Source organism: Delphinapterus leucas, chromosome 4 (assembly GCF_059928025.1).
Source record: "Delphinapterus leucas isolate spDelLeu-1000000601 "Yukka" chromosome 4, BTC_Dleu_Yukka2, whole genome shotgun sequence".
Lineage (NCBI taxonomy): Eukaryota > Metazoa > Chordata > Mammalia > Artiodactyla > Monodontidae > Delphinapterus > Delphinapterus leucas.
In genome coordinates this window covers 143,710,524-143,722,867 of record NC_143132.1, presented here as the reverse complement: position 1 = coordinate 143,722,867, position 12,344 = coordinate 143,710,524, and the positions used below count along the sequence as shown (strand labels likewise).

The 12,344-nt window shown below is 39.0% G+C and overlaps 1 protein-coding gene across 3 annotated transcripts in view; it reads right to left on the bottom strand.

Moving 5' to 3' along the window:
- RAB5A (RAB5A, member RAS oncogene family) overlaps nucleotides 1–12,344 on the bottom strand; it is a 31,641-nt gene that overhangs the window by 6,992 nt on the left and 12,305 nt on the right. The window lies entirely within an intron of this gene.

The window sequence follows — 12,344 nt, the reverse complement described above, 5'->3', positions numbered from 1 at the left end:
CCTACTAATATTTTAATACTACAGAAAACACCTAGAAACCTGATATACTGCATACCCACAGTTAATAGTAGCTTTAAATACCTGTAAGATCTATGCTTCAAAGCTAGATAAATATATGCTTACATATAAAAACCTTCATAGTAAAATCACAGCTTGAAAGTGTTTCCTACATTCTTAAAAAGTGTGTTGTAATATTAAATAAGTTTTTTAAAGTTCTTAAATTTTTACAAATTGTGTATTTAAAAACTTTAAATTGTAACGTGACTTAAGAAATATATATATATTCTTTCTTTCTTTCCTTCTTTCTTTCTTTCTTTATTATTATTTTTTTTTTGTGGTACGCGGGCCTCTCACTGTTGTGGCCTCTCCCGTTGCGGAGCACAGGCTCCGGCCATGGCTCACAGGCCCAGACGCTCCGCGGCACGTGGGATCCTCCCGGACCGGGGCACAGAACCCGCGTCCCCTGCACCGGCAGGCGGATTCTCAACCACTGCGCCACCAGGGAAGCCCATTGATATTCTTGAAAAACTGGGGGGAAGGTGGATCAGCATACCTATAACTACCATCTATACTGACAACAGCATACCTCTTGCTCCATTCTCCTGGGTTTAATTGGCATAATCTGGGAATTTATTCCCAGTCCATTACCACTAAATCAATATATTTTTTATATTATTCCATCAAAACATCGACACTAATTTTTATAATCGTTATTACCTCAACCTAGACTTAATTTGTTTAATAGAGATTCAATATTAACTCCTAGCTTTCATTCCTTGCCTTATGGATTTTGTTATTTGTACTTTTTCCATCTGTTCTTTTCTGAGATTTTAATCTTAATAATAAAGTAGCATTTTATAATGATATTCCTCCTTTTAAAATTAAGAGGTTGCTGTCACATCCTGCAAAGAATTACTGTATCATTTATTTTCTCAATTGCTTCCTGAGAACAATATGAAGTAAAATGTCTATTATAAGTATGATTCTCTTGGCTCTAAGAATAAACATCAGGAAAAACACCACATGGATGCTTCTGAAAATAAGAAATTGACTTATAAGAGGTACATTATAATCAAGTGAATTGAACTTTAAAATATAACTCTTAGAGTAAGTTTTTAGATGTTGTTAGCTGCACCAAAGACCTACACACAGCCGTTTTCCCCAGCATGCTGGCCAACAGTAAGAACACCTTACAGTTCCTTTCCTTCATTAACTTTGGTAGTTAAACCCTGCTGCTCTATCACTCAATTTTAGTTGGTAAGCTCTTTCCTTTTTCTTTCGGCTCAAGATGTATTCAACTCCTCTGAAACTGGCATAGAATTAAGTTATAAAGTTTTCAAAAACTCTGTCCTCCCATGCAAGAGAATTATGATCCAATCCTGTAAATTGTAGCAGTTTATGAGTGATGTTAATCTTAAGAGATTTATTAGTTAATACCAATGTGCTGAGAAAACCAAGTCTAATTTGATTTACATCTCTTCTATATTAGACATAACATTTATTTTCTGTGCTATTTTTATTAGGTCAACTGACTGCTGTACTGGCTTTGGTATCAACAAACTATAATCTTCTCAATTTTGCAACCATCATGATTGGAAATTTCTTTATTTTGAGTTAATTCTATTAGGGTTCTGTGAATTCTCACAATTGGCTAGTCATATTTAAAATATACTCCAATTCAAACTTCTTTTACCATCCAAAATTAGCAAAAATATCCATTTTTTAAAATCCTGTATTTATGATAAAGGATACCGAGAAAGTACTATGTCACTTTTTCCCAGTCACGAAAAGTTCTCATGCAGAATCAGTATTTTTATTTATTTATTTACTTTTTTTTTTTTTTTTTTTTTTTTTTGCGGTACACGAGCCTCTCACTGCTGCGGCCTCTCCCGTTGCAGAGCACAGGCTCCGGACGTGCAGGCTCAGCGGCCATGGCTCACGGGCCCAGCCGCTCCGCGGCATGTGGGATCTTCCTGGACCGGGGCACGAACCCGTGTCCCCAGCATCGGCAGGTGGACTCTCAACCACTGCACCACCAGGCAGTTAAGAATCCGCCTGCCAGTGCTGGGGACATGGGTTCTAGCCCTGGTCCAGGAAGATCCCACATGCTGCAGAACAACTAAGCCCATGCGCCGCAACTACTGAGCCTGCGCTCTGGAGCCCGCGAGCCACAACAACTGAAGCCCACGTGCCACAACTACTGAAGCCCGCCCGCCTAGAGCCCGTGCTCCACAGCAAGAGAAGCCACCGCAATGAGAAGCCTGCGCACCGCAACGAAGAGTAGCCCCCACTCACCGCAACTAGAGAAAGCCTGCATGCAGCAACGAAGACCCAACACAGCCAAAAATAATAAAATAAATTTTAAAAAAATGTATCAAGTGTCCATTCCATCCTTAAGCCTGAAACCTGCATTTTGCACAAAGCTCTTAGGCAATCTCTCTAAACCTAGAAACCAGAAGAGAATGTCCACCATCACGATTATGTAATATCACTTCAGATATTCTTATAATAATTAAAGTAATAAATTATTGGAAAGAGACATTATTTGGAAGAGGCAAGAAGCCTGAAATGAAAATCCAAAGGCGTCAGCTAAAATAAAGCAGATAGTAAATTCCTTAAATTGGCCAGAACAGATCAAAGAAACAGCCTTACAATACACAGGCAGTGACCAGATTTCAGTGTTATGCTGGGAGGAGACTGGATCCCTATCAAATTAACAAAGAATAAGAACAATCAATTCACTCAACTCCTCTCAGAAGCCATCCTTCATCACACCCTTTTAAGCAGGTCCTACCTTTGTGCTCCCAGAGTTCCCTATGCAAGAACATGTTTCACACCTTATAATCACTGGTTTACATTATCTTCTCCTAGACTAGGAAGTTCCTTGAGAAACTAGCTATTCTTGTCCATATTCAATATCTAAAATAAATCTCAGTTCATATAGATGTCCAAAAAGTTTGCTGAAGTCCATGAAAGATATGTACAACTATTTGGGGGCTATTTTGACTAGATACAGTTCCCAAATGGAAAAAAATAGGTATTTCAAAAGGCCTCTCTCTACTCAAGTTATTATGTAATAAACACAATCTCAAAGTACCAACAAGATCTTTTTACCTGGGTAACACCATACTGTTAATGTGATATGATAAAAAGAGCATAATTAGGGGGGGAGGAGAAAAAAGACCAATATTAGAGGCCAGTGGAATGAGTTTTAGGGTACAGTCAAAAACACATTAGAACTACTTAGAAGTGCTGTAGTGCCACAAGGGCAGAAATATGGGAATAGGATAACCCAGTATTATAAACATTATATAACACAAAGACCATCAAGATATCCCAAAGTTCTCAAGGTTTCAAATACTACCAAAGTATTTAACTTCCCCCATAAAAGTCAGTGAAGTACAGCTGACATCTTCAAATCCTCAGTGCTTCTAAAAGTACATTACTAGTCCTTTACAAAGTTGTAAAAATAAATTCTAGCACTCAAAATATAAACTACTACATAAATACTGTAGCAATATTAACCAACCACCAACTTACCTGAATCTGCAAAACCACTTTAATTTATCCAAAACGTCTATTTTCTGGCTAAGAACCATCACTTTCTTAGACCTCTTCATTTTCTCTTCACTTCCATCACCAGCACTAGCAGTTGGTTTTCTTTTCGGGCCCACATTTCACAAAGAAACAGCTTTTACCACTTCGAGAGTTACTGTGTACGCGACGACAAGTAAAGAAAAACAAAGCTGCGTTGAGATGCAGGTGCTGGCCTAATAGGCTTCCTCTTTGGGCTTCCACGATCAGTTTCTATTTGCAAGCTTGGCAGTAAGCAAGTAACACTTCAGTCTCAGCAAAACTACAAATTACTGAATGACAGACCTTGGGGTCAGCTGAGAGTTGGTGAAACTGTAAATGTTAAACCTGCAAATACCAAAGGCCTATAATGTGTAAGACCTCGATAAATAGTAAGCAAGGAGGAGACACTGCAATACACTGGGCAAGGGAAAGAACATCCAAAATCAATAGCATTAACCAAAGGTTAACCACTCATAAAAAAAAGTTTAAACTAACACCTAAAATGATTCTACATGAACTAAACAGAAGGGCAAAAAAGGAAAAACCAAGGAACCAATATCACCCCAACCCTCAACTTATTATTTTATCAAATTTGATAGGAAAGAATTACTTTATTAGAACTGACCAAAAATCCTGTAAGACTATCAGGTTTGATTATATAAAAATTAAAGACTTCAGGTTTGTAAAACATGTATCATACACTCAAAACACAAGGACAAAGTCATTTAGAAAAATTTCTATAGTGGATATTATGAGATTAATTTTTAATATGTAGAAAGCTCATATAAATCTTAACTCCAAAAGCATCAAAGATAAATGTGTAAGAAAATCCACAAAAGGCATGTAACACAGAAAAAAATCAACACCACTAGTAATCAATGAAATCATCCTCATAGCAAAAATAGTTAAGTATTATCCCTTAACTTAGCAAAATTAAAAAATGAAAATAAAAGAGTGTAGCAAAAACTCATGCTCTGCTGGAGATACTGTATAACTGTTTTGAAATAATTTTGCCAACATGTGGCAAAGCCATGAAAACTCTATTTGTTAACCTAGTATCTCATGGAATCTCTAAAAGATGATATGGGAGCAGGAACGTAGGGAGAGCACACCTTTAAGTTCAAAGTATTTTTGTATTTAATAATAAGAAATAACCTAATGTATATAAGTGAAAAGGCACTGATGGTTTGGTTAAGTATTAAGATGCAACTAAATTTAAAATACTAATAAAATGACCTCTTAATTGCCAAAAAGTAAAAAAAAGAAAAACAAAAAACCCCACATACATACACACACACACAAATATATATACATATATATACATACATATATATATAAAAAATATTTTTTTTCCATGACTACGTTCTCCCTTACATAAAACTTTCATGGAAGTGGTGGATTTGATGCCCTATTAAAACTGAAAGGATATAGTTGTTAGAGAGGGGAAGAGCCTTGTTCAACATCTCAGATGCTGATCAGGGGCTTGTGAACATAAAATCCAAGTTAGAGGTTGTTTGGAGGTGAGGTGTAGGGGAAGCAAAGGTTTTTAGAGCCAAGTAATTCAATGGTTGAGTTCGATGGATCTGGATCAAACTTCAGGGAGAAAGATGGCAGAAACTGACCAACTGGCATCAAGAACAAGGTATCAAAGTTATCTGTGAAGGTAGAAATTGGTTTGTTGGGAAAATGAGTATCAGTGGCAGTAGTATTATAATGCAACATAATGAATTTTATCAGACAGATGAGCACTGACTTCAGATGATAAAATCGTACACAGACAAAGATATGGATGGTCTATGGCAGTGGTCCCCAACCATTTTGGCTCTGGGGACCAGTTTCATGGAAGACAATTTTTCCACAGACTGGGGGAGAGGGGTTCAGGAGGTAATGCGAGCCATGGGGAAAGATGGGGAGCAGCAGATGAAGCTTCGCTTGCTTGCCTGCCGCTCACCTCCTGCTGTGTGGCTCGGTTCCTAACAGGTCACGGACCGTTACCAGTTTGCGGCCCGGGGGGTTGGGGACCCCTGGTCTATGGGACTTCCCTGGTGGTGCAGTGGCAAGAATCCACCTTACGATGCAGGGTAGGTGGGTTCGATCCTTGGTAAGAGAACTAAGATCCCACATGCCGCAGGGCAACTAAGCCCGCACGCCACAACTACTGAACTCACACGCCTCAACAAGAGAGCACGTGTGCTGCAAACTACAGGGCTCACGCGCTCTGGAACCTGTGTGCCGCAGCTAGAGAGAAGCTCACGCGCCACAATGAAGAGCCTGCAAGCCGCAACGAAAGATCCTGCATGCCGCAACTAAGACCCAAAGCAGCCAAGAATAAATAAAATAAATAAATAATAAATGATAAATCTTTAAAAAAAAGAATATATGGATGGTCTAAAAGCCAACAACGGCCAAAATAAAAGCTGCGGCCATTTTTTATTTTCAACTGTATATGTGTATAGAAGAGAGTACCCAGTAGACCATGGCAGCAAAGAAGATGAAGACCACGTATTCTTGGAAGAGTTACAGTTCAACTAACGCAAGGAGGAAGGTAAGAAAGGGGATAAAAATAGATTGGGGCAGAAAGGAAAGCGTACACAGTCATTAAGCCCAAACAGAAAACACTCCAAAAGCCTGGCAACAAAGTAAAAATTTAATATAGAGATCATATATAAAAGATGGCCATACATGGGCTTCCCTGGTGGCGCAATGGTTGAGAGTCCGCCTGCTGAGGCAGGGGACGCGGGTTCGTGCCCCGGTCCGGGAAGATCCCACATGCCACGGAGCGGCTAGGCCCATGAGCCATGGCCGCTGGGCCTGCGCGTCCGGAGTCTGTGCTCCACAACGGGAGAGGCTGCAACAGTGCAAGGCCTGCGTACCACCAAAAAAAAAAAAAAAAGAAAGAAAAAAGATGGCCATACAGATGGCCAAGAAGCACATGAAAAGCTGCTTACCATCACTAATTATTAGAGAAATACAAATCAAAACTACAATGAGGTATCACCTCACACGAGTTAGAATGGGCACCATCAGAAAATCTACAAACAACAAATGCTGGAGAGGGTGTGGAGAAAAGGGAACCTTCTTGCACTGTTGGTGGGAATGTAAATTGATACAGCCACTATGGAGAACAGTATGGACGTTCCTTAAAAAACTAAAAACAGAATTACCATATGACCCAGCAATCCCACTACTGGGCATATACCCTGAGAAAACCATAATTCAATAAGAGTCATGTACCACAATGTTCACTGCAGCTCTATTTACAATAGCCAGGACATGGAAGCAACCTAAATGTCCATCAACAGATGAATGGATAAAGAAGATGTGATACATATATACAATGGAATATTACTCAGCCATAAAAAGGGACGAAATTGGGTCATTTGTAGAGACGTGGATAGATCTAGACTGTCATACAGAGTGAAGTAAGTCAGAAAGAGAAAAACAAATATCATATATTAACGCATTTATGTGGAACCTAGAAAAATGGTAGAGATGAACCGGCTTGCAGGGCAGAAACAGAGACACAGATGTAGAGAACAAACGTATGGACAACTAGGGGGGAAAGTGGTGCAGGGGGTCATGGTGGTGAAATGAATTGGGAGATTGGGACTGACATATATACACTAATATGTATTAAATGGATAACTAATAAGAACCTGCTCTATAAAAAATTTAATAAACTAAAATTCAAAAATTCAAAAATAAATAAAGATGGCATAAATTAATCAAACAAAAAATAAAAAGATGGCCATATTCCCAAAGTAAATCCAACTTATGAGATGATCTATATAAATACTCATCACATTGAACTCATTCTTAAAGACCAATAAGCATCTGATAAGGATTGATATCCAGAATATACACAAAACTCCTACAACTTAGCAACACAAAAACCCAAACTACCCAATTAAAAAAATGGACAAAGGACTTTAATAAACATTTCTCCAAAGATAAATGGCTGGGAATTCCCTGGTGGTCCAGTGGTTAAGGCTTGGCACTTTAACTGCTGAGGCCCAGGTTCGATCCCTGGCCAGGGAACTAAGATCCCACAAGCCATGCAGCATGGCCAAAAAACCAAAAAACATACGCGCGCGCGCGCGCGCACACACACACACACACACACACACACAACCACATGGCCAAGAAGCACATGAAACGATGCTCAACATCACTAACAGGAAAATGCAAATCAATACCACAATGAGATACCACTTCACACCCATTAGAATATCTATTATCAAAACGGAAAACAAGAGTTCCCAGGATATGGAGAAATTGAAACCCTTGTGCACTGATGGCGGGAACGTAAAATGGTGCAGCCACTGTGGAAAACGGTATAGAAATTCTTCAAAAATACTAAACACAGAATTTCCATATGATCCAACAATTCCACTTCCAGATATATGTCCAAACGATGTGAAAGATATTTGTACACCAATGTTCACAGCAGCGTTATTCACAATAGCCAAAAGGTGGAAGAGACCCAGGAGTCCATCAAAGGATAAAATAAGCAAAATGTTGTATATACATAAAATGGAATATTATTCTGCCTTAAAAAGGAAGAAAATTTTGACACGTTTACAAGATGGATGAACCTTGATGACACGCTAAGTGAAAAAAGCCAGTCATAAAAGGACACTATCATGTAATTTCTCTTATATGAGTGAGGTTCCTAGAGTAGTCAAATTCAGAGACAGAAAGTAGGATGGTATTTGCCACAGGTGGGGGGCGGAGTGGGGAAATAGGGACTTATTGTTTAATGGATAGGGTTTCAGTTGGGCAAGATAAAAAAGTTCTGAAGATGGACATGATGTTTGCACAACAATGTGAATACACCTAATGCCATAAAACTGCACACTTAAAATGGTTAAAACTGTAAAATTTTTATTACATGTATTTTACCACAACAAAAATCATTCAAGCAACATCTAAAGATAATTGTTGCCAAATGAACGCAATCTTGGAAAATATTAATGATACGTAGGGAAGTCTGCATGAAGTCATGCAAAATGAGGATCAGTTTTTCTCCAACATTATCTAGGAGCAAGATATACTTTTTAAAAGACTAATTCATGCAATGTTTTTCAGAAATAATATGGGAGTAACAGAGGTCAATGTGTTTTTCTTTTACTATTATAGCTTGACAGTTACTCTTAAAGGACACCCAACTCTTCTAAGGGTATCACTAGCCAGGACATAAGCTAGTCACATGTCACTAGTTGAACATTATCATACTAATATTTCTGATAGTACATTAATGTACACTGTTTTAAAATTAGTCGTAGGAGTTTGAACTTGGTTAGTATTAAGTTAGTATCCCAAACCCAATCACCCTAGAATGAACTGATAAAACCAATATTTGAACCTTCAAGGCTGAGAGTCTGTGGTTACCACACCAAGGGCACAATCCTTAAAGTCTTTACTCACCTGATGGGTTTTATATAACAATCATGTTCCAAATACTAAACTGGGAAGCAGAATGAAGGCACACGTCACAAAGAGGAAAGGTGAAGAAATGGGAGAAAGGGGAGAGGTTGTTAAAAGCTATTAGCTAGTATCAGACAAATGCTCCCCAACAAACATCAAGAGAAAAAGTTAATGAAATTAACTCAGCTTTAAGGGATATATGTCCATGAAAGACATTTAACAGATACTTTGTTAAATAGTTTAAACAGTATTTTTAAAAATTCCTATAATGTGCAAGCAAAGATGACTTCTGGTTCTGCATATAAGGAACTTAGAAGTCGCCACTCCATCCTGACAAATGAAAACCTAAGTAAACTGAAAAATCAACAGTTGTTCTTAGACCTGAAAAAGAAGTGAGGTCACCGGGCAATCTGTTGTCCCCCAAATTGGAGAGACAAGCCAGGTGGATACAGAAAACCACAACATGTAAGGGCAGAAACCTGAGGAAACCAGTGCTGGTGTAGGAAACTGTAATTGACAAATTGCTGGAGGTTAGGTATGGACAAATCTGAGTTAAAAACCCCAGGGGAACCCACCAGACATGGGGGAGGAGGGGGGCACCAGACTTTTGTGAGTTTTACATCCAGGAACTTGATCAGGTTCTCACAGTACATATCAGAGAAAAATCCCTGCCTGCTCCTGGCAAGGTAAGAGGAAAAGGAACCATTTTGAAATAAACCAGACTAGCATGTTCTTAACAAAGCCTGTCCCCATGAGAAACTAGTTAACTAGTTAACCTGTTGGAGTATTATCAGACTCTTAACTGACGTGGGGGAAGAAATATCCAACTCAAGCCAGTTCTATCCTTCCATGTGGGAGAAGGGAAATCTCTAATTCCAGTCCATTCTAGCCATCCTGTCTCAATCCAAGGGGGGTAGAAAAAAACTGATGACCACTTGTGAAGTTCACTGTTTAGACAAACAGGCTCACTAAAAGACAGACCTAATCACAGGACTATAGAATGGTTCCTCCCACCACACACACACCTCTTTACTGCGCTACTAAAGGCCTATTTATGGCACTTGCTTTTACCCAGTATATCATATCCAGCTAGCAAGAAAAATCACAAGGCATACTAAAAGGCAAAACACAGTTTGAAGAGACAGAGCAAGCAACAGAACCAGGAACAGCAGAGATGCTGGAATTACCAGACCGGGAATTTAAAACAACTAGGATTAATGTGCTAAGGACCCTAATGGTAAAGACAGAATACAAGAATAGATGGACAATGTCAGCAGAGAAATGGAAATCTTAAGAACACCCCAAAATTGCCAGAGGTCAAAAATACCATAAGAGAAATAAAGAATGCCTTTGATGGGCTTATTAGATGACTGCACATGACTGAGGAAAGAACCTCAGACCTTGAGGTCTATCAATAGTAACCTCCAAAACTGAAATATAAAGAGAATAAAGACTGAAAAACACTGAACAGAATATCCAAGGACTGTGGGACAACTACAAAAGGTGTACTATATTCATAATGGGAATACCAGAAGGAGAAGAAAGGAATAGAATATGTGAAGCAATAAAGACTGAGAATTTCCCCAAAATGTCAGACACCAAATTACAGATCCAAAAAGCTCAGAGAACACCAAGAAAGAGAAATGCTGAAAATTCTACTCCCAGGCATATAATTTTCAAACTAAAGAAAATCAAAGATAATGTGCAAGGATTGTGCCCTGCCTATTTTGCAAAGGAGGCCTCTTTCCCCCTTCTCCTTAGTGATATCCCTTCTCCATTTGGTTTAAGAACCTAGCACTTAATACTTCCCAAGTCTCAAGGAAATCTACCAGACTTTAAAAAAATTACTGGCCTTGAAAGTGACTCTTTTAATGCTTAGCAATAAGCCTATCCACTAAGTGAGCTTAAAATAAAAGTTCTGGGGCTTCCCTGGTGGCGCAGTGGTTGAGTCCGCCTGCCGATGCAGGGGACGCGAGTTCATGCCCCGGTCTGGGAGGATCCCACATGCCGTGGAGTGGCTGGGCCCGTGAGCCATGGCCGCTGAGCCTGCGCATCCGGAGCCTGTGCTCCGCAACGGGAGAGGCCACAACAGTGAGAGGCCCGCGTACCGCAAAAAAAAAAAAAAAAAAAAAGTTCTGATATCTGAGTATTTTACAATATAAGACTGGAAAAGGGCAAGCTAAAGAAGGCAGAAGAGACAGAGAAGACTAAGCCCCAGAGTAACAATTACAGGAAACCTGTAATCCCAGAATATAATTATTTATGCCAAGCAAGGCCCAAAGAAATTGCAAATATCTATCTTTAAGGGAAGAAAAAAGTGATGAAGAGACTGGAATCCCTTTGATTCCATAATCATTAAATAAAGTTACTTTGGTTCAGTAACCACATCTAGAAATTGATCCTACAGAAATAAGTCCAGAGGAGAAAAAATTCCAAGAATACATCCACTATTAGATGATTACCTAAAACAGCAAACAAAAATGCAAACATTAAATGTCTAACAATAAGGGTATGGTTAAAAAATAGGAGACTGCCAGTTACTAAAATTAGTATGAATACAATAGAATACAGATATTGAGTATTATCATCAATAAATGAAACAATACAATAGTGTGACTATTATAAATGATTCTATATAAAAATATTATGAAGTTATAAATAGTTCACAGAGAATGGAAACATAATGGGCTCTAAAAATATGAAAAGATGCTTGACCACGCCCCTATTATGGGAAAAATATACGTTAAAAAATGCAGAGGGCTTCCCTGGTGGCGCAGTGGTTGAGAGTCCGCCTGCCGATGCAGGGGACACGGGTTCGTGCCCCAGTTCAGGAAAATCCCACATGCCGCGGAGCGGCTGGGCCCGTGAGCCATGGCCGCTGAGCCTGAGCGTCCAGAGCCTGTGCTCCGCGGCGGGAGAGGCCACAGCAGTGAGAAGCCCGCATACTGAAAAAAAAAAAAAAAAAAAAAAAAAAACCAAAAATGCAGAGATCAATGTACATAAGCATGGCAAAGATCTGTAAGTATGACGCTACCCTGAGTTAGTAAAATAGGATAACAGGCATTCTGTGTGTTGCTGGTTGGAGGGCAGTGTGGAAAAATGTATCAGAATTACAAAAGTATATAACCTAAGACACAGCAATCAACTTCGAGGAATTTATGTTACAGAAATACTTGGAATATGTGAGAAATGACTATGAATTAAATTATTCAATGCAGCACTGTTAACGCCCCAAAATATAAAACAATGTGCAAATCTGAAACTAGAACTGATAAAGCATATTGATTATGATCCATTCAAAGGAATGCTGATACAGTCAAGAAAAAAATGAGGATGCTCTT